Source organism: Myiozetetes cayanensis, unplaced genomic scaffold, assembly GCF_022539395.1.
Source record: "Myiozetetes cayanensis isolate MyiCay16 unplaced genomic scaffold, myiCay2020 scf5-8, whole genome shotgun sequence".
In the NCBI taxonomy this organism is placed as follows: domain Eukaryota; kingdom Metazoa; phylum Chordata; class Aves; order Passeriformes; family Tyrannidae; genus Myiozetetes; species Myiozetetes cayanensis.
The window spans coordinates 83,618,401-83,641,216 of NW_026087742.1; the positions used below are offsets into that span (position 1 = coordinate 83,618,401).

At 42.1% G+C, this 22,816-nt stretch overlaps 1 protein-coding gene across 4 annotated transcripts in view; it reads right to left on the reverse strand.

Moving 5' to 3' along the window:
• JADE3 (jade family PHD finger 3) overlaps nucleotides 1-16,300 on the reverse strand; it is a 72,293-nt gene extending 55,993 nt beyond the window's left edge. Inside the window, exon 1 of one of the 4 annotated variants that reach the window (XM_050331600.1) lies at nucleotides 16,257-16,300. The gene's annotated coding sequence lies outside the window, so the exon portion shown is untranslated. Of the gene's footprint in view, nucleotides 1-1,145; nucleotides 1,680-16,256 lie in introns of those variants that run through there. The other 3 variants (XM_050331596.1, XM_050331597.1, XM_050331599.1) reach the window with 3 other exon arrangements.
• Between the last annotated feature and the right edge of the window lie 6,516 nt (nucleotides 16,301-22,816).

Below are 22,816 nucleotides of genomic sequence, written 5' to 3' on the forward strand. Positions count from 1 at the left end.
CATCTCCTTGACACTCTCTATACACTCGCTATACCTCACATTAAGCAATTAAGTTTGAGCAATGCAAGAAGATCTGTAGATCAAAGCAGTACCAGTGCCAAGGTTGCTGAAACATGAATCATGCTACGTGGGTCGGGTTTTTAACTTGAGATAAGCACTCTGCCACCACCACACACACCGCCTGAAGCAATCCTCAGGGCCCACAAGCAGGAAACAGCAGTGCACTTGGCACCAGCATCGATGGGAGCCTCCAGGTTCCATCCAGAAGGACCCAGCTCATGTGCAGCAGAAAGACCGTGTGCCCAACAGACCCACGGGGAGTGGGGATGACCAGAGGGACTCGCTTTAAAGGCCAAACTGCTGCTCTGCCTGGCATTACTCTGCCTGGTACTCTGCCTCTACCCTCCAGCTAAGAAATGCCAAGAGCCTCACCCACAAAATGCACTGGGGAAGGGAGGGCAAGCGAAGAAAAGAAGTAAATAATTAATAAATGGCTGGCTAAGTTTCCCAAACGTGACTTTGAACAAATTTTTCTTACGAGGTGTTTGATTACGGGATAATTCTTTAGTGTTCTGATTGAACCCGTTTAACGTACATTTTCTATAGAAACACAGGCAAAGCCCTGGTTGTGGCAGCTCAAATGGCATCATTAAAATGCAACACAGCCTACAACTTTCAAGTGTGAACAAAACCACAGCTTTTGCCTCCCAGCTGAACCACAAAACTAATATATTTTTGAACTCTTCATTAAAAACACATTTATTTGCTCCGTTAAATGCCAAGATGAGCTCTGAAATACTGAAAGGTTGAGCTAAAAATTTTTTTCTTCTCTAATCCTTACAGTATACAGTCATAATCTTCAGTCCCAACTTTGCTTATTTCACAAGCATGAAAAAATATACAAAATAGGATGAAAAAGTATAGTTTCCCCGACAAAATACCATTTTCCCCCTCCCTTTTTGAAAACTAGTTTTAACATATCAATTGGGAAACATTAAACTAAATTACCTCAAATTAATGATCAGAGGGGTCTTCCCCAGTAGACAAAAAGAAAAGGAAAGAGTGCCCCCCAGCCTGGAATGGTACCAACCTCCCCATGAAAGCAAGTTCAGAAGCAGGGTAAAGAATGTACAGGAGATGCTCACCCTTCCCTCCACACACACTGTGTCAAGAGACACCACACTTGTACTCTCCAGGTGCATTTGAAAAAGTAAGGGGTCGGCAACAGAAACTGTGGTATGAAGAAACAGAAAAACAAACAAATAAAAAATCACAGGAACTAATGAACAGCGTAGACACAGAAAATAAAACGTAGAAATGCACAGTAGCTTTTCATAAATACTGCCTGGAAACTAAGCGTCACCAGGGAAAAAAGCATCAGCAAGACATATTTCTTAAAATACAACTTTTAACAACAGAAGGCCATTTGGAACACAGATCTATTTTTGCAGTTATCACTACTGTTATACTATCACTCTCTCTGTAATTTACCATAGTACTTACCAACAGCCAAGCCACCAAAACAAGAATTGTGCTGGTTGAAAACAACACTTCATGTTTTTCTCTTCAAACCGTCCCACACACTATGCTGCGATTTTCAAAAAACAGAGATGGTCACAGAGAAAAGATCTGCCAGGGTCCTGGAAAAGGGCAGCTAGATAGGATCAAGAGCTCAGACTGTGCATAACAGAGGCTCCACAGACTCTCAACAGGAGCCCCCTTCCACTCTGCGCAACCCTTACTGCCAGAAAGCTTGTCCTGGCACTTAAAGTACCATATCTCCCTCTGTGCAGCTCAAGCCCTTTATCAAGTCTCCCTCTGCACTGGACTCTGAAGAAATAATCCTTTTCTTCTTTCCACAGTTATAACCTCATGTTTGAATACTAATTCGTCAGTACATCCCTGTCTTTTCTCCAGACTAAATAAAACCCAGTTCTTTCACGCTCTGCTTAGATGGGTTTTAGAGGCTTAGATGGTTACTTAGGTGTAGTTTTCTACATTTCTGATTCTTCTAGTTGCTACTCTCCACACAAAACCAGTACGAGGTGATGCCCAAATCTGGACAAAGTGTCGCAGCTGAATCCTTCCCTACACGGAAAAGACTATTTTCTTTTTACAGAAGAACATCCTTTACTCTTCCATGAGTCACAGATAATAATCCTACATACAAACTCCAGTGCATTTGCTTTTGCAACAGGATGACTCTTGCTTCATGTCCTGGCTGTGAGCAGTGGTTGCTGCTGGGCCCACTGTGTGCAGTCTGCAGGCATACAGCCAAAACTTCCTGCCCCAGAGCTGCCCCTCCACCCCGCCCAACCCCTCCTTCCAGCCTCCTTCTCCAATCTGTCAAAGTAACTAAGTTCAAAGCATCTTCTCAAATAGACACGCAGCTCCACCCATCTTCATCGGGTATTGAAAGAACAGAGTTCTCATTCCTTCACCTACATCAAATAATAGCAAGTATTAATTCTCCTGTCTTATTTGAAACTCATTAGCAACTCTCAGTTTTTCTCCGACTGCTCATTTAGCAATCCTCTCAGTTTTTCTCAGCAGCTGCAAACATTCCTGAGAGCATTTCACGTAATCCATATTTCCTTAGCTTGATTCTGATAACATGTGTTGTCTGGTAACTCGAATCATCTACTGTGCAATTCCTACCTCACAAATGACTTTGAAAACTGAATTAGAAAGCTGGTCTTGTGATGTTTCACATCTCCTTCCCTATAAATAATCCCATGGATATAAAACTGCTTATGTGGGAAAGGTTTAAGAAAATAATTTTATTATTTCCATTTTTTTTCAGACTGTTTCAGATATCTAACACATACAGACAGCTCCCTGTGGACTACCAGTAACACAAGACAGACCTCTTACAAAAGACAGATCAAAACTTAATACTACCAAGACAGCATGGAAATAAAGCCAGAAGGTTTTGACATTACAAATATAGTATGAAGCAGGGAGGTAATGGTACTCTTCCCTTATAGTTCTGGAAAAAATCATAATAGCAACAAGTATCCAAATACCAAAACAGTATCCATCATATTTAACTGAAGAGTTATTTCCAGGCCATACTTATCCTACAGGGACTAGAAGAAGAAAAAGCCTAAGCTTTAAGAAAAGTCTTCTAAAATCCTTACTAAGCCTTCATTGCAAATAGTGTTGGATTCTTCCTTGTAATAGACTGGGATTTGTTGCTTCTTCACCAACTTCTAACAGGTCTAACTACAGTGACTACTCTGCAGCTTCATGATTTTTACCTCGCTTGCACACTGTCTTAGCCAAAAAAGAAATTCAATATAAATTCACAATTTCACTGTAAAAAATCTAAAGATAGTCCACCTCATCTTCAGGTAAGTCAGAGACATGGAAAGCACCTAGTAAAGCCTGCAACTCTCTAGCACCTTCACTTCTTCCCACCGTCACAAAAATATGTCATTATACCTTTACACAGCAACAAGCCTTTTCTTAATAATAGCCAGTGATTTAGTAATTCCCAGCAACCAATTAAAACTTGCTGGGAAAACAATTTCCCACAGCAGCTTACCCCACTTTCAGACAAACAATGCAGCAGGATGTCTAGAAGGATAGGTTTCATAAGACGACTAACAACTGACATCAAGACGTTTTATGAAATACTCTGAAGTCCTGGGCCCCAGGCATTCAGATCGTGACCCAACACAGCAGTAGTTATTTAGCGTGAGTGTAGTGCCAGCCATCCTGCAAAATACTCCAAACTTCTTATTCATTGCTTGAAATTGCTTGTTACACAACATAATTAACATATACACGCAAAAACGTGAGTTGGGGCTGAAACAACTACCCTTACAAAGAAAGGCTACCAATACCAACATACACGCAGGACTTAAACACCTAACCTAAGGTGTAAAGTTGTTAATATTCTTCATATACCAGTAGGATATTAGCATTAGTCAAAACAAAAGCATGGGTCTGTAAGAGCTGAGATGTAATGGGATAAATTTAACAAAAAACAGAAAGTTTAAGGTTAGCATTAAGGAAACGTCCTGAGAGTCAGAACTGCTGACCCACGTCCCCAGGGGAAGGATTGGAGGCTGCAGCTCTTGACGTTTAAACAAAGATTGGACAAGAGTCCTGGTTGCTGCACTGCCAAGACAACATGCTCCGTGGAGTTCAGCTTTTCTCAAACCAGCCAGAGGGCAAGGCAACAATAAATGGGGCTTGAGTATAAAGACGACTGCACAAAGCGGTTTGTTCAGCCTGTCTGCACTGAGCACTGCACCTCACTATGCAGAAGTGTTGCTGTGGAGCAGCAAGTACTGTGCCTCAGCTACTCACACAGCACATGCACATATTGCTGTGCGCTGGTGAGAGCAAAGCAAACCCAGGTAGCTATTCCACTGCTGTGTCTCTCTTTTCTGCACTAGAAACTGAGGGATTTATATCCTGACGGATGCTATGGTGTACAGCTGCATGTAAGGATAGCTAGTTCACACCAGCTCAGGCACCTGCTCCTCTTTTTAAGGACAAAATGTTAAGGAGATGTGTTACTTCACTCTGGTGCAGGGTGCATCTCTCTCTGAAGAGGGGGTATTCCCTGCAGCAGGTTGCATTTCAGGGCAGAATAATGTAACAGAAAGAGACCACGAATGGATGTGACAGAAGGCTGCAGAAGGCCTAAATTGACATAAAAATATCAGGAACTGGCAAAATGCTTCCTGATCCACAAACCTGGAATGAGGTACAGGCAGAAACAACAGAAGTATTTTGGTGATACCTACTACCAGGACTTTGAAAACAGGTCTGTGAGCCACAGAGCAGCAAAACCAAGGTATTTATGAGGAACTGGAGCAAAGAAAAAATAGATACAGTTCTTGAGGAAGGGGAACATTATGTGTCCTGCTGTTAGCCACAGCCACATGTTGGCCAGCTGGATTTTAACTATCAACCCACCTCATTCCAATTGTACCACCTGTACTAAACAGATGTGCTCATGTGCATTTCCTGCAGCTCAGTGATAGCAGTACTATGTCATGCTATTTTCTGAAGGGACGTTCAAGTGAACATTTCAGAAGCCATAATCTAGATGACCTAGAAGCATCTTTTTCCACAGCTAAATTCCATTATTTAATGCAACTATATTTGTGCAGCTACAGACCTTTAGTGGAGCTCTTAAAGTAGAAAACAGAACTATTCACCAAGTGTGAGAACTTCTAAAGTACGATATGATAATAGATCTTTCTGATGGCACAGCCATGCCACTCTCATACTCTACATAGAATGTCCCATGATCCCACCACAAACACAAGAAAGTCACAAATGCTAAAAGCAGTGTGTGGATCCTCCATACACTGACAAAATATGAAGGGACAGATTTAAACTTCAGACTGAAGTAACACCAAACTGTGCACTTCAATGCCTTCAAGTTAGATCTCTGGCTCAGGAACAAGAAACAGCAAACCCCATAAGGCTTTAACTCCCCATGCATCAGATGGAAAGGTCTTTACAGTGAGATTCCAAGTGCCCAGTACGTTCAGGACAGACAGCTCACAAACCAAAGAGGGAATGATGCCAGAAATCTCTCCTCTCACAGATTCAACTGCTGATTTGCAGCCCTGTAAATGGATACCTTCAGGAATCAGATACGTGCTTGGACCTTTCTTCCTTCTCTCCTCACATGCACTCTTCAGGCATCAAATTCAGCATCACGTCAGTGGCTGCCACACGTGCAAAGGTTGTCTTTTTTCCACCTCATCTTCCCAGCCCTCTCCCATCCACAGAGATTCAGCCCCAATGCTTTTTCCCTTCCCCTCAATCCCTTTCCATCACAGGACTTTGCTGCTGCCTACCTAGAGCATACAAGCACCTATGGTCATTCCCATCACTTCCGCCAGAAGACGGGTCTGTGCAAGCTTTTCCTATCTATGTTGTGCTATTTTCCTTCAACCACTTACTTGCAGAATGGCCACCAGCTGCTGGGTAGTGTCAGGAGCAGCTCCTGCCTCAAACCACCACCAGCTTTTACAAAACAAGTGAGCCTTCTGAGCTTCTGTTCCCATCACGGTCAATGCAATTAGGAAAAAGAGAAAACTACAAACAAAAGCAAAAATCCACAAAGCAAACAAACAAAAAAAACCCACCACACACACACACACACAAAAACCCCAAACCAAAAATGCCACCTACAACTGATTGACACCTGCTACCTTAAAAAAAAAAGCATTAAGAATAATATATGTCTGGATTACAGAAGGACAGTTTTATCGCACAGTTGGATGACAGTAATCAATAAAAGAACTTGTCTCCTTTTCTGGCTATATTAAGTTGTTACACTCACCAATGTACAACACAGGGATTCACACAGACCACAGAGCATGCAATTTCAAGTTTCTTCAACTGCTTTGGCTATGCAGAATTTGAGTAAAACAGTGTGGATATACTGAATATTCCTGGCCCTGAAGGGAGTCTCAGTGACCACAGAAAAATAACCCTCATTAACAGTTCACCTCACACCAAAACAGTTCCCAGAGAAAAAAAGCTACAGGGCAAGAAAAAAGTAACAATGTTAGCTTCACTTGCTCATTGCAGTGATTTAAAGTACTATTGACATCCTTTATGAAACTTGAGACATTGATGTTCGTGAGATTTCATAAGGAAAGTTCCTCTGTTCCTTCTTGGTCAGACATCACACCAAGACTCAAGCTGTCACCTTCCCCTGCAAAGAAACTCTATAAATAAATAAAGCATCCAAGCTTTGCACTTAGACCATAAAACACAAGGTTTGGAGTACAATTAAATGACAATTAATAAAGCAGCAGACATGAAAACACAGTAAACAAGATTTCATCAGCTTCATCCTTTGTGGCTGCCAACTCCATAGCAGCAACCAAAAATGATTTCTTCCTTGAAGATGATCTTAAATGGTTGGAAAGGGTTGCAGTTTTTTTATTGCTATGAAAGAAAAACCTGCATCAACTAACTAATCCTTTTCCAAAGCCATTCCCACTCAGTCAGACAAAACACATGACAAGCTCTGAGAAACAAGCAGACAAACTTTGGTCTTGGTGGAGTCAACAGGAATTAAAGTCAGTGCCAAAACAAGGCCAGAAATCAGCAAAGCATTTATCTGATGAATTTGTGAGCAGAACTTTTAAATTACAAAACTGAGTTTATTTCTTCTCAAAATTTCCTGATGAAAATATATTGGGGAAGAGTGAGGTGTTGCAAGATTAAGTTGTATTGTAAGAGAACTATTCCTTTATAAAGCACCTGCTGCCAGGAAAACTTACTGTCAAAAGGAAAAACATGACCTTTAATAGAATAGTCTAAAATACTCAGACCTTTATGATTTCTTGTAGTTTATTAAATTAAGACTTCTACTACATAAAGGTGATGCCTTTATGGAGACAAAGCTTTTGACACTGTTTAGCAAGGGGTAAAAATAAGATTCTGCCACTCACATCATTATGGATGGGTTTCCACCAGTTCCAAGGAGGACAGCAGGTAACGCTGCCTCTCACAACACACTGGTATTTAATGAAAAAACAGAAGAGAAAACTTACTTTAATAGGTTTGCACCCTGAGAGTTTTACATTACTTCTGCTTACCTGAAGCACAAAAACCTCTATAATCCTCTCAGACCTGGAAAACTTGAAAGCAAAAATAAACAAAGGAGCTGAGCTTTTTTTCCTTCGAGATTTGCCATCATGCACTTACACCCACAATTCTGACTGATTAAACTTTTACAAGACTGTAAGAGACCTCGAACAGGCAGAGGTGCCATAGAACACCCTAATGTGGCATTAAAACCTCTGAAGATAGATCTAAAGATGCTTTATTATGATCAAATGAGTCTTGAACAGGAGTGAAGCAGGCTCAACTTCTACAGTCCTTGTGCAAAGACCTGGTACTAACACCATTTCTTCAGAATTAAACATATAGGACCACTCAGATCATTATAACAGTTACACCAGAGCAACACCTTCGAACTGTCATAAAAGCTGGCTTCTTTGATAGAATGAGCTTAACATATACTCCCTGAAATTATTTCAAGGAGGAAAGAAACAAAAGCATTTTGTCAAAAAAATTATCATAAGAGTATCAAATGGCTAAAAAAAGATTTGATAAAAGTAACCAGGATGCACTTAAATGTTTCAAAATCCACTAAACCAATGCTTTGTCACTGTCTTGCTTTTTCCAGCAGTTCCTGGATACATAAAAGTAAGTTTGCTTTTGAAACATACTTATCATTCGTACAAAAATAAATACAATTGATGATGTGTGTTTGAGTCAGACACAGATTCAACTTACTTAACCAAGCACAACTTACATATGTATAGGTATACTAACACAGAAGTTTTTTTGTTAAACACTAGCTAAATAGTCATCACACCAATATCAGCATTCACCAGAAAAATACATGTTATATCAGGAATACTTTATTTTTATGAATATTAAAAATACAACCTAATTTTTCAGTGGATGATGCTTTTATATTTACACATATGTAAACTTCCACAAATGTACCAGCCAGAAAAAAATAAACCTCACATAAAAACACCAATGAAGGAAAAGGTTCCCTTCATCAGACTGAACAAGCCTACACAAATCTTATTAAAGAACAAAACCAACCCAAAAAGTCCGCCAAAATACGTTCAGGCCAACTGCAAATGATGTAAAGTCTATACTGTCTGTAGTCTGGTATAGGAGACAAATTTAATTTGACCTAGCGGATTTATTGGGTCCCGAGGAACTCACTAGAAATGCTGTTTTCTCCAATAACAAGGACAAAATTGAAAAGTTAAGGCAAAAAGAAGAGGGGACAGCCAATGGGAGACTACAAAGGCATCAAAGACAGGGCTGGGAGAGATAAGTAGGAACTACAAATCACATTCAAGTTATCATCTGCAATTTAGGCTTTTTTTCTTTTTTTTTTTTCCTTTTTTAATTTACTTCAGAGGTTTTCTTCCAACTCAGCCCATTCATACCTCTAAAATGGACTGTTTGAAATGTGGAAGTCAAGCACACAGAAGTGAACGCACAAAAAAAAATTTGTTTCAATAATCTTAAAAAGAGAATAAAATAACATCTTCAAAAGTTATTCCACTTCAGTAACTTAAATTAACACACATCCCTGTTTGCTGCTACATATAGAGGCTTCTGAAAATCTAAAACAAGTACACAGAAGATGCTAAACAAAGCATCTAAGACAGCACTTAAGTCAGATTAATCCATTTAATGGGAGTCACGGGGCTCTGACTGATACTGAGCTGATTCGCAGGAGTGTAAGCTTTCTAATAACTTATGTCCCACCTCTTGAAGTTTTATGGCTTTTATAAAGGAAGAAAAATGAAAACACCACACATCAAATCTAGCAAAGAACCATATGTATTCAGTTTTAAGCAACAGAGGAAAGACATAATACTCAGTACTGAAACAAAGTAATTTTTAATCTCTTTCTCTTCCATAGAGCTCAGGGCAGAGTCTTGATATTCTACAGTACTTGTACCACAGCTATTCTGTCTCTGTGTAAGTGTATACAACCAAATAAGACAAGTCAGATCTCTATCAAAACTGCAGAAACATACATGGATGCAACCTGCCAGTCACTGGCAAAATCTCATTCAATTGCCACTGTAAGTAAACTCTTTGTAGCCAAGGTGTATCAATAAGCATCTGCATCAAAAATATGCTTATTACTAACTTCAACAAACTTAGGCATCTGAAAAATACCTGAATAAAGAAAAATTTTAAAGATTTCCACAACTGTCATAGAACGTCACTGGAAATCACAGTATATTGTAAAAAGTATAAAAACAAAAAAACCCAAAATGAAACCACCTAAATTGATGGATACCAGTTGCAAAGAATACACAAAATCATCTTGCTTCATTTCTACTTATATAAAAATATGGAATTATTTTATCCCACAGGTTTTTTTCATCTTTTTTCCTTTCTTTTTTGGCCCAGAAAGGTGAAAAAGCACTAACCAAAGAAAGTGAAGAAAATTAGTATCTGTAACCTGGGCAAAATATTTTGAAAAAATAATTTCCATAAAAGAATCAATACCATTAAGCAGGAGTGAATTTTACTTCCTATATATGCCAAAGTCATTCCAATATTGTTTTTCCATAAATACGCACCTTGTGTTAAGATCAACTTTTTGGTTCCTCCCTCACTCTTAGCACATTCTGTTGCAAAGCTGCAAGTTCAAATTTGTCAGACAAAATGCTTCACTTACTTCTTAAGATTGCTCATTTCATGCTACGCTGGAAATGATTATGTTGTTAACATAAGGAAGACTGCAACTTCATTATCAGGTTTAAGTATTTGCCTTTCAGTTGCCTAAAGGACAGGCAATTTGATTTTTGTAAAAGAACACAACTGCTCTCTAATTAGGCCAAAGCTGAAGAGTTTCTAGAACTCCCCCAAATAAGGTTAATGCTATCAAAGCATAGCAGCAACACTGACAACCAGTAACCTTTCCCTTTTCAGAGAAATGGTGACTCCTAAAAAAAAAAAAAAAAAAAAAAAAAGCTATTCCTGTGCTTGAAATGAGCATTTCTTCTCCCTCCTGTCAAATAACATCTAACAAGATTTACATTGCACTGCTGAGTAATCACCATATCAGTCACTACTTTCCTGCTGGGAAAAAGTCTATTTGTATGAAAGCAGGAAGAGAAGTACCAGTTTATTACTCCTCTTCCCATGCAAGTACTAGTAAAAGTGATAGAGGTATTATGCTACCTCTCCTTCTGCTTAGGCTCCTCCTCAGCAGATAGTTTGCTGAGCCTACAGTTTTCCTGTGCGTCTCTAACTCGCTCACATACCGAGGATTTTAGCTCCACAAGGTCTTTGGTTTGGATTTTTCTTCATTAAAGCCAAAACCTGGGTGGGACATGGCACTATTTCCAATGATGGGTCCTCTACAGCCAGTTTGATATCAAAGCCTACAGACTGCCACTGAAAGATTACTAAATAAATACAAGCAGTTAAAAGCAAAACAATAAAGAGAATTAACACAAGTAATCCCAATAGGGCTGGTTTCTTCCTCCCTTGGAAGGATACAGATTTCTCCTGTACATTTTCACATCCTGCAGTTCAAGATGTCAGGTTCTGTACACATCAGCAGATAGAAAATACTGCCATTTTATACTGCTATACTTGATACATAGGGGAAGACTTAAATATTTGCACACTAAAAGTAATAATTTTCTCAATACCACCATGGTCTTCAGAGAAAGCATTATTTAAAAATTGTCTGGTCTGTTAAGCCAATACCTATATTTTTTTAAGTAGAATGAATGAAAGCTCATATCTTAGTTATAGTTTTCAAGCACTTGTGAACACTCATGTTACTGTATCAGCCTACCAACCAAACTGCAGCGATCTAACAACCAAAATATCACCAGCAAAAACCACTTCGGTCTAACATTTGTAGCAATACATAATTTATTTGCATATTTAAAGAATTTCAGTCATCCAGTATTATGCGATAAACTATACAGCACAATTAAAAGCTAGTTAGCACACAGGCAGAACTTCTCCTGTGCAGAAGTTTTCCTCTCACTCTTCTGTCAACAACCCAACAGCATACTCCAGATCAAGAACTGCCCGAAAATTTAAAACACATCTTGGAAAACACTTCGTAACACAGTCGCACAGAACTATTTCCCATAAATGTTCCTAGTCGGTTGTTTCACTTTGCAGAGCTTCATATGTGGGGCACCACCCATTCCTTTGGAGGATCCCAAGCATTCCCGCCCTCTACTCACCCACTGCACACCGCTAACCCTCAAAAGCTGTTGGACTTGCTGTGCATCAAACCACTTGTGCAGGCGTGAAACTGCTCTCTAGGACATGAGCAAGAGCCTGAGCCTTTCACCAGCAAAGGCTACCACACAGTCAGGACCTTTAAGCAGGTAAGACAGACCCTCAGAAAATTCAAGCAAGAATTTCTTAGAGTGAGGTGAGAAGAAGGTTTAGAGCGAGGTTGAGAAGAAAGAGGCCTTGGGGAAGCCCTAGACAGTAAATTAGCAAAATACTACACAATTCCCTCAAGACTGTGTGACAAGCATATTCAGTTTAGCAACCAGTCAGGCATGTGTATAAACCTGTTTTTTAACATCTCCCTAACAGCTCTAATTAAAACACAAGGAGGCATTAACATATACGGTATGTTATGTTCAGCATTCAATTCAATAAGCAAGAAACACAGCTCCATAATCTAATGCTGTAACAGGTGCACTTTAAAGAAAGAAAGCACTCCAAAGTTTTCAAAGTTTTACAAGCTAAGGCAAGCATCCCAGCATTTAATCCCGGAGAAAGTTATAACAAATAGAATCAGCAACCATGAGATTATCCTCCCACCTTCTCCTACTCCTCTGAAGAGGGCAACTTAGCAAGTGCCAGTGGAGCCTCCACAGTCATGCTCACAGCTCAGGGCCTCTTCCACTTCTTTACATCCAAGTAAAACTCACATTATAGCTCTACAAATGCAGGAGCTTTTGTTAGGTCCAAGATCACACATCCCAAACTGCTCTAATCCCCAAATTCTTGGTCTCCTACACACTGAAATAAAATATTAAATGCTGGAAAAGTTCAGATGTCATCTAGAAAGAGCAACTTGGAAGCAAATAAATACGAAAGTGTGAACAGCCCAGGAAAACAGGGAGGTGCTTGGTAATTACATCAGCATCTTTACACAGAAGGCAACACCCGGCCTGTCACACCACACTTCCAAAACTTCTTTGCCAGAAACCTTCTTGTAGCCAAAATAAGTCAAAAATACTATCTATAGACACACTTTTTAGGGGTTCTGAACATCAGATGTGCAGTTGTAGCTAGAAGATGCTATTAAGAAAAGTAATTTTAAAGTGACAGGTGTAATTGATTATTCACCATGAATAAATATATAAGAAATCAATTATCACACATTTTAATAGCAGTGATTAATTAAAATCAGCTGTGTGCTAAAATGCAAAATTTCATATAGTTATCTCACTTTCCATCAAGCCCTGTAGATCTCTGGCATCTCCCACTCCCACTGACCCAGCCTCTGCCAGCACAAAACCTGCCAGGGCACTGATATAACATTTTGTACATCAGCTCTTCAAGATGCAAATAACATCTGTTGGCTTCCATTATATAAATATCCCCGATAAGAGCTATTATTAACTTCTGAGTTTCCATTTTAAGTAAAGTATGTAAAAATTGCATTTATGTCTCCAATTACACAAAGCCTCAAGTGCTATAGGCACTTCAAGTCTTCAGAAAAGAGAAACACCACATGATTTCAGAGGAAGGGTTCCCCTCTCCATGGAATTTGAAAGCCCCCACATCCACTTAGCTGTAGCTCCCACAAAAATCGTAGGAGTAGGGAGAGATTAGGCAGCACATGCAAATAGTGAGTCTTGGCTTAGTCTATTTCTGTTCATAATGCAAGAAGTCACCAATCAAAACGCAACACCACCACTGATCTAGACAAAACAGCAAGTTTTTAGTTATAAAATGCATTGAGAGAATGACACCCATACTTAACAAAACATTAACTTTTAAATTTCAGTTGAGTAAAACATTCTTTGCTATTAAATTGCCTGGTATTTTCTGAAAAGTGGGTATAACACTGCACTACCAAACCTATTCGGGTAATAGCGCCTCAAACCACACACCACCTTCTAAAGGCGACTTCTAAGGACTGAAGGAGAAAGACAAGCTACAGAAACAGACGTTAACATGACATTTTCATCCACAGATCGTAAAAGGTGCAGTACAGAAATGGGTACACATTCTCCAGATACATCCCATGTCTTGCCAAGCTAACCAAAGATGTCCAGACACCATGCCACACTCCTCACCCACTGGGCCATAATGGCCAGAGATTAATTTCGAAGATTGAAATAAGCTACCTAACAGACCCCAGGGTATCAATTTCAAGTTCAAGGTAGCCTGTACAGGCTTTAACTTCACTTCTCATCAACAGGTCTAACAAATCCAGCCATTTTCCCCAAGGCCTTGCACGCTTGCCGTCACACCAGCCGAGTTCAGGTCACCAGGCAAGACACCTCCAGGCCACCTGCACCAAACTCTTTGGGAAAGTGCTCTACAGCACTCAGCACACGGTACCTACTACAGTGAGCACACACGTGTGCCTGCCCATGTATACATATATAAAGATGGACACATAAAAATAGCCAATTGGAGCTTAAGAAGCCTTTGTAAATTCTTCTCCGTTAGTGAATCACCCAGTCCTATGAAAACTATGTGTATTTTGAAAATCAAAACAAAAAGCCCACAACAACCTCAGGTATTCCAATAAAACCCAAACATAAACTTCCTGATTTTCTGCTGCTGAGAGGAAGTCCACAGAATGACACAGAAGGAAAAAGCTGGGTTTATTCTAACACTACACTGAGATCCTCTGTCCCAGACTTTTACATTCACAGTGGGTTTTCATGGTTTTAACAAGATCCCAAATGAACGTGCATCCTTACCAATAAATGCCACTGCCTGTGTTCCCACATCAGCTCTCTAGCAAACCTTTGCGGGTATCTGCTACACGTACATAAGCAAATAAAACATAAAAAAGACCTACAGTCTGACCTAACTCAGAGGAATTTTTCCTGCTGGTGGAGGGAGGGAGGCCTGTTCTGTAACAGGAACTTAAAAAGATGAAACATCAAACGAAGGACAGGTAATAGAAACAGTTCTCATTATTTTGATTACATTTACTGCATCTAAAGTCCAAGTTTTGTAAAGAAAGCTTTCTTCTCCTCCTCTTTGCAATAAAAACAGGGCATGTCACGTCTAGTCTGGAAAGAGGTCAGAAGTTCAGTTAAAAAAAAAACAAAAACACAAACTTTGGATACTAAAAGTACTAACTTGACTTTAATTTGAAAAGGAACTTTCTCAACTAAAGCAACTTCAAATTGCATTTTCTCCCTTTGGTAAAGTACAGGTGAAGGCTCTTCTGATGTCTCCTTAAGGAACTCTCTGGCAAGCCTAAAAGTTATGAAAATGTGCCTTCCTTCATCCAGGCTACCCTTTCCTCTCTTAGGCCATCCAGCTCTTGCGCTTTCAGGTTAGCTCTCTAACCATCACTTAGATACAGTCTCGCTGTGTAGAGATGAGCAGGTGTCTTCAAGATGCTCTACAGGAACAGCTCACAACAAGCACCAACGTGACGTAAAAAGTTGGCTTCTGATAAACATTTTGCAAGCACCATGACAAAATATAGTTCTCCTAATCTTTCAGTTTTAGTGCAAAGGCTCTTTTACATTAATAGAGAGGCACAACACCTTTCAAGTATCTAGTGTATCTTAATCACAGGTTTTCTAATCACAACTGGATGTTGTCTCCAGCACCCCATTCCTCCTGAACATGAAAAAAACCATAGGGCTTTAAAGTACAGTGCTAATTTAGTGATATTTTAATTAAACTACACAATCACTCATTATAACAATTTGCAAACAATAGCTGAACTCCTCAAATAACTACAAATGCCTTTCATAAAATAACTGTCGTAAAAAAAAAGGAAAAAAGCGGTGATTATTTACCTGCTAAGATGTATTTTAAGGTGCCCTGTACCCAGTTCTCGCATTAATCATTCACACTGTTATTTGCAAGTGTTACTTATGCCACATCCCCGGCCGCTGTATGTCCGTAGGACGAAGTCATGCCGTTGCAGAGAGATGTGCAGCATTAAAGCAAACAGGATGCGATTGAGGAAGGTTTGATTTGGAGAACTGAAGTCGGGACCTTCCCGTTCCTCTCCCTACAGGCACAGGGGGCACTGGGGCGCCATCCGCCCCCGCTGCCCAGGATAAAACTTACCTTGGCGGCGCGGCGGGCCGGGCCGGGCAGGCGGGAGGGCTGCGCTAGAGCTTCATTGTCAAACTCAGTTCTAGCAAGTTCCTCGACACACACCGGCGGAGCGGTGCTCGGCGGCGGACGAACACCCAGCTGTCTGTCTGTCTGTCTGTCTGTCTGTCTGTCTGCCCGCCCGCCACGCCCAGCCGCGCTCCGCAGGGCCCCGCCGGCTCGGGCACCGCCGGGTCGCCGCCTCTCCGGGCTGTGGCGAACAAAAGGGCGCTTAGCCGGGGGCCGCCCTGCTCCTGCCGCCCGCCGCGGGCGCAGCGCCCGCCCTGCTCCGGAGCCGCCGCAACTTTTCCCTCCGGACGCGGCCGGGGCCGCAGCGCCCACGCCGGACGGGCTGCCCGCCGCGCCGCCCGGGGAATGCTGCCCGCCCGCCCGCCGCGCTCCGCCGGCGCTCCACGTACCCGCAGCACCCGCCGCCTCCCCGCGCTCGTCGCCGCCGCTTCCTCCTCCCTCCTGCCCGGCCTTGGCGCCAAACGCCGCCGCCGCAGGCCCGGCGCCTCCCCCGCGCACAGGCCCGGCGCGGCGGCCCCGGCGCCCGCCCCCCGCCCCGCCTCCATGCGGGCGGCCCGGGCCGCACTCACCTCCGCCGCCGGCCCGGCCGGCGCGCCGCCGCCTCCTCCTCCTCCTCCCCTGCTTCTGCCGCGCTCCCCGGCGTGGGCGGCCGCGGCCGTCAGGGCTGGCGCTCCCGCCGCGGCAGTGGCGGCGGCTGCTGCGGGTGCTGCTGGTGCCGTCCCCCGCCGCCGCGCATCGCCCCCGCCCGCCCGCCCGGGCCCGTGGCCGGCGGCGCCTCCCGCCCTGCGTGCCGGGTGCTCGGCGCGCCCGCAGCCCGGCCCGCTCCTCCTCCGGCGGCAGCGGCCGCACAAGAGCCCTATTGTATTATTGACACTGCTGGGCTCCAGGCCCCGCCTCTTCCCCTTCCCTCCTTGCCCGCGCCGGGCCTTCCTGCCAGCTGCGCCGGCAGAGCCGCCCCCTGCCCGGGGAGCGAGCGGGAAGCGGCCCGAGGGGAGGGAAGAACGGCAACAGAGCTGGTGGAGGGGCTGGAGCACAAGTCCTGTGAGGAGCGGCTGAGGGAGCTGTGGTTGTTTAGCCTGGAGAAGAGGAGGCTCAGGGGTGACCTTATCGCTCTCTACAAGTGCCTGACAGGAGGTTGTAACCAGGTGGGGGTTTGATCTCTTCTCCCGGGCAGCCCGTGGCAGGACGAGAGGACACAGTCTTAAGCTACACCAGGGGAGTTTAGGTTGGACATCAGGAAGAATTTCTCCACAGAAAGGAGGATTAGATATTAGAATGGGCTGCCCAGGGAGGTGGTGGAGTAACTGTCCCTGAAGATGTTTAAGGACAGACTGGACATTCCACGTAGTGCCATGGTCTAGTTACATGGTGGTGTTTGATTATAGGTTGGACTCAATGACCTCAGACGTCTTTTCCAACTTAATTCATTCTGTGAGTCTGTGAAGATGCCCCAGGGGAAGGCCCCAATCCCAGCCTTTCCAGTGTACATCAGGGCTGAGGAGAGGGAACCGCGCCTAGAACTGGGTGACAGGCTGGAGCTGGCTCCTGCTGCGCCTGGGTATTACTTCTCACTTCGAGCTGCCCAGCACAGATGATGAGCCAAGGGGCAATGCCTGATCTGCACCCCTGAAACCACCAGCTAGCAAGACCCAGCTTTGGGCTGGGCAGCTGGCAGCAGGGGCAGAGATGGTTAGGCACCTCACCACATCCCTCCTGCCTTCCAGCAGCTTCCAAGGGCACAGCACACCCATCTCTGCCCAGTCCAGTATTAAACTGAGAACATTTTGTGTAAGTGGCACAACTTGTAAAATTATGAGAATAAAGCTTATCTTAAGGCAGCTTTTAGCCAAACATCAATGTTAATCATCTGGCCTATGACAAAGTTTCTCATTAAAACAGTGTTTGATAGAAAGCACAGTAGGCAGCATCAGAATAAAGGAAAAATTCAGCAAACCTCCTTTATTACTCCCCACACCCACATTCATTTCCCATACTGCTATTATCAAGTATCACTTGTGTCAAACACACTGGAAACCCCTTTTGCTTTCCTTCCCAGAAAAACTGCTGCAAAAAGATTTAGCTGCAGATGACTCTTCAGCTGCTGCAGCCCCATTTCTCTATGCACAGAGTTACTGGGGCATGGAAGGGCTATGGAAACTCGGCAGAGAAAAAACGGAACCCAGGGACTCAAATGTGGGGTACATTCTCTTTAGGCCAGGCACAGAGAAGAAACAGTGAGATTATAGTAAGGAGTACAAAGGAAAAAGAATGAAGAGATGAGCAGCAAGCATGGCAGGGATAGTTTGGCATGCCTGAGCTGCACTTCCGTAGTGTTTCCAGACAGCATCCATCAGATGAGGAGAAATAGATCATGAGAAAGGAGGCATTGCTTCAGGCCAAATGTTCCATCTAGCTCCTACCTGTTCTACCAAGTCACAGACCCCCTGCACTGACTTCCTCCTGGTCCAAGTGGGAATTCACAGTAAGATGCTTCCCCCAAGTACTCTACAAACCTCCAACTACTTAATCAGATTTTTCAAACAGGAAGTGATGCATCTGCTTAGTAATCCTCAACAGATCACTTCTCCAAGTTCTTGTCCAAGTCAGCTTCTGCCTGTAAATCACTGTTAGCAAGGACTTCCATACATCTACTACCTGCTGCAAAAAGAAGAGTCTTTTTTCTTTTGAATAACTGGTTAATATTCCTGAGTGTAATATGAAATGTAGCTTTCTACAAATGCAATTAGACCACAACCAAACAGCAATGCTGACATGTATGACTTCCTTCACACACCAGCAATCACCTCATTTGCCTTCTGTTCATTAATACTTACCTGCCAAGAAAGCACTCTGAGCAGCATCAGGAAACCACAATATCGAGTAAAATACCAAGAATGCTCGCCCTACCACCGCCACTTGTGGAATCCTCTACATCAAACTAGATGGACCAGGCAGCAGGGCAGGCAACACTGATTTTTAGACAAGAGATTTGAAGTCCAAAATGAAGGGACTTCAGGGTGATAAAACCAAGTTCATGCACTAAAGATCTGTTTTTTACTCATAAAAGAAATAATCTCCAATTGATTTAAACTAAGCAAAAACCATTTTCAAATACCAATATCTTCGATACATTCAGATTTTAAAACAGTTGCTATTTTTTTGTGTGTCCATGAAACGTATGGTGTTTAAAGTCTCCATGATTCAGAAGCACAATAAAGAATGTATATTCCCATCAGTGAAGGAAACATTCCTATGAGAAGTTTCCTGCCAGATTACTTTATATATGAATGACCTCATCAGGAGCAGACACAGCCCAACCCAGGAAAGGTGTTTAGCAGCTATCTTCATTTCCCATGCCTGGGATCACACACACCCTGCCCTGGCTCACACATGTCAGAAGACGACGACACCCAAACCTCTAATTGTATAGTAAATCCACAGCTGCACACGGTGGGCTCATAGCCAAAAGATAAGTGACATAGGAAAGCCCATGGCAGGAAGTCGGTGAGGCTACAAATTTTAATAAATGCTTTATTTTTACTGTGCATTTCTATAGGTTCACCAAGCAAGATGAATAAATAGGAAGCAGATTGTACACTTTTGTTCTTTTTAAAGACATATGCAACACAGTTTCCACATTTGCTCCCGAAAGGATGAACTACAGATGCTCTTATGCACCTGGAGAATATAAGGAATTTACAAAGCCAGATGTTAACATGTTGATAAAATATAGCATAAACAGTAAGTCTTCCCAAGGGTGGAATGCTCTGGAAACTAGAAGAGGTATGATCAGGGTAAAATATACACGTATGTACACGTACACCATACCCAAGCTGTACTAAGTCCTTATGCAGCTGCACAAAAGCTGCCCGTGGTATGTTGGGATATTAAGAAAGTTACACTGAAGTAGTGTTTAACATTTGCAAAGTAGGGTCATGTAGAGTTTAACATGGATCTGAGCCACAAAAGAAGCATCTCTAACTGAAATATCTGAAGTATTTCAGTGGATTTCAACAACAACAACAAAAGTATTTTTTTCTACTACTTCCTCTATCAATGATCAGATGCTAGAAAAGCAAAGGAAAACAAATACGCCGTAGTACCAGAGAGGAGCAGTAGGGGGAAATAAGCACTGCAAAGGCCTGGGAGGTTAATTCACATGCCTTACCTTCAAGTCTTTGTGGCATTCCCAGCCTGCATGTAGAAGCCTCCACGGCCAGCAATTCTAGTTGACTCTGATAAAATACACAGGGACCAAACCCTCCCATACCACCTTTCTTTAAAATGTGTAGCTGCTGCATAGAACTTCAACAGCAGAGAAGATACCACTGAGGAAATCTTGATACAGCGTCCTTGAAACCAGACCAAGCACTGGCAGCTACTGGCAAGAGACAGGAAACCTTAACTCCCTTATTTTCCTTTTGCAGTGAGCAAGGTTATTGAAGTGTTACCATAAAGCACAAACACGCACCTGCAAACAAGAGCGCTAATTATCACCGCTGAGAAACTTTCATTCTTCTGCAGAAAAAAATGCAAAGCAGAATCTCAAATAACTGACTAAAAACGTTACTCACTATTAGAAATAGAAGCAAAGAGCACTCAGAGCTTCAAAAGATTTTCTTCAACACCGAATCCAGTCCTTCAGCACCTGTTGGGGCAGCTATCAAAAGATGCCCCCGGGTCATAGCACAGCCCTTCCATTTAATCTCCAGGACCCTTTAAAAAAAAGCCCCTGAAGTGGTTTTGTTTTTTTTTTTTTTTATGTGAGGGACTTCAGAAATGGGGGGGAAGGTCTACCTTCATAAAAAGATCAGCACATTCAGACCAAAAAAAAAGTACTTCCACAATTATGAGCCATTTACACTCTTAAAAGCAAAATGTGCCAGCTTCACTTCCCAGGATCTGACAAGTTCAAAGTTTAGTGCTTAGGGAGATCTTTGATTTATCTTTCTCCTTCTAAGACAGTAGCACAGAATGGAGAGGACTGCCAGTAACTTTCAAAACAGATTAGTATTATAGCTCTGTACCTTAAATGCATGGAAGGAAGTACCTAAAAAAAAAAAAAAAAAAAAGGAATCAGAGAATACATTTTATGCTTGTATTAGTGAGAAAAAAAACTGAGTATCTTGCCTAAAAGACCTGGTAAGTTACTTGCCTCTATGGTTCTGTACATGCAGTTTGGGGGAAACTTCTCATACAGCACACAGCATCCATGTAAGTAAGAGGGAGTAGGGCTGCTGCTCCCTTCAGTGCCCAGAAATCACAGCTCAATGGTCACTCCACCTTTCCCCATTCCTGAAAAAGTGGAAGTGTGCATTCCCACATGACTCTATGAACTGGGATTTCATTACCACAGTATTTGTGATAAAATGGAGTTGGAAAAGCAGAGACACACATACCCCTGTCATCTAGACACAGAATCCTTTGAGATCCTACTACTCCAGAGATGCCTAGCCTTAAATTTAGCCTCATCATTTGGACAGAATTTTAAACATCACATTGCTTTTAGCCTTTGCAATTTGGGAACATCAAACAAACACACATTTAAACACTGTCCAAGAGCCTCTTAACCTCACTGTAATTTCCTATCTATCAACTTTACCTTATGTTTTAAGGACAAACTTTCTTTAGCTGTTTTAGCTGTTTTAACAGTGAAATCCCCATGTATTTCAAAGATCTCTTAGACTCTTGCAGCACTGGCAATTCTAAAGCCTTGAGCAATCCTTCAGAAAGAGGATGACTTGTATCTGACAGATGCTGGTCACATTTTTTAATACACATTCTGGGAGAGTACTCAGATACTCTCCCTGGCCATGAAATTGTACATAGCTGTGGATTATCAGTAAATGCATAAAGAAAAAAAAGGAAAAAAAAAAAAAAAGGAATGAGCAGTTGGACATTTTTCTTTATGTACTCAGAAAACTTCAGAGCTTTTTTAACAACTTCTCTCACTTCCCCCTCCTTTTCTTCTCTCTTACTCAGAAGCAGTGGTGAGTACCTGTGCACCAGGAAGACTCTGTGACCACAAATACTAGCAGCAACAGCCTTACGGAATGCAGGCATTCTGAAGACATGAAAGCAATGAAAGGCATTCTTCTATCAAATGGGACACACACCGTGACTCTCAACCATTTAGTTAATCCTCCTGTATATCCTGCTTTTACCAGGTTCAATGCTTGCAAAGTTTGTGTTGAGAGACAGAGCTCAGACTTGATAGCTTTAAGAAAAACTCCCAGGCCAGCAATACAGCAAATGATTATTTTTCAGAAATTGTTATCCTCAGAAAATTACTATAGCTTTTACTGTGAGCTCTGCAACCAATGTCCAGGGAAAGGGGTGGACCACCAGAGATAGCTGCCTTCCAATATATATAGCAGCAAAATGCAGTATTCCAACGTGCAGCTTAATGAAGTGCTACAGCCAGTTGCACCATCCCACTCAAATCTACGCATACTAGAGACAATACTTATAATCAGAACTTATTCATAGCTTTTAAAACTGTTGGACTAGAATTTACATGCTTTGGATCAGATTTAAACATACCTTGGAAGAGCAGTTCCTGCAGACCTCCAAAGACTTGTGTCACCCTTACGGATTCAAAAGGCTTGCTCATTAATTCGAAAATCAAATGGCACAAAGATCCAAAGAAGTCAACATGGAACTTGATAGCAAAAGACACAGAATTTTAGAACTACTCAGGTAAGCACCTAGGTTGCTACTAGGTCTTAAAAAGATTAATTTCACAATGATTTGCATTAAATCTTAAGGAAAAAAAGCCTGTGAAATCAACACCTTCTAGAAGATATTATCATCAATGCTAATTTAAATTTGTGCAGAAAGCTGAATTCTGTATGGATAAACCTAAACACTTAAAAACCATCCTTTAAGAAAGTATTCATCCACAGAATTTTTACTCATGCTTAAAAAAGTGTAAGTCATTTGTTCGCTT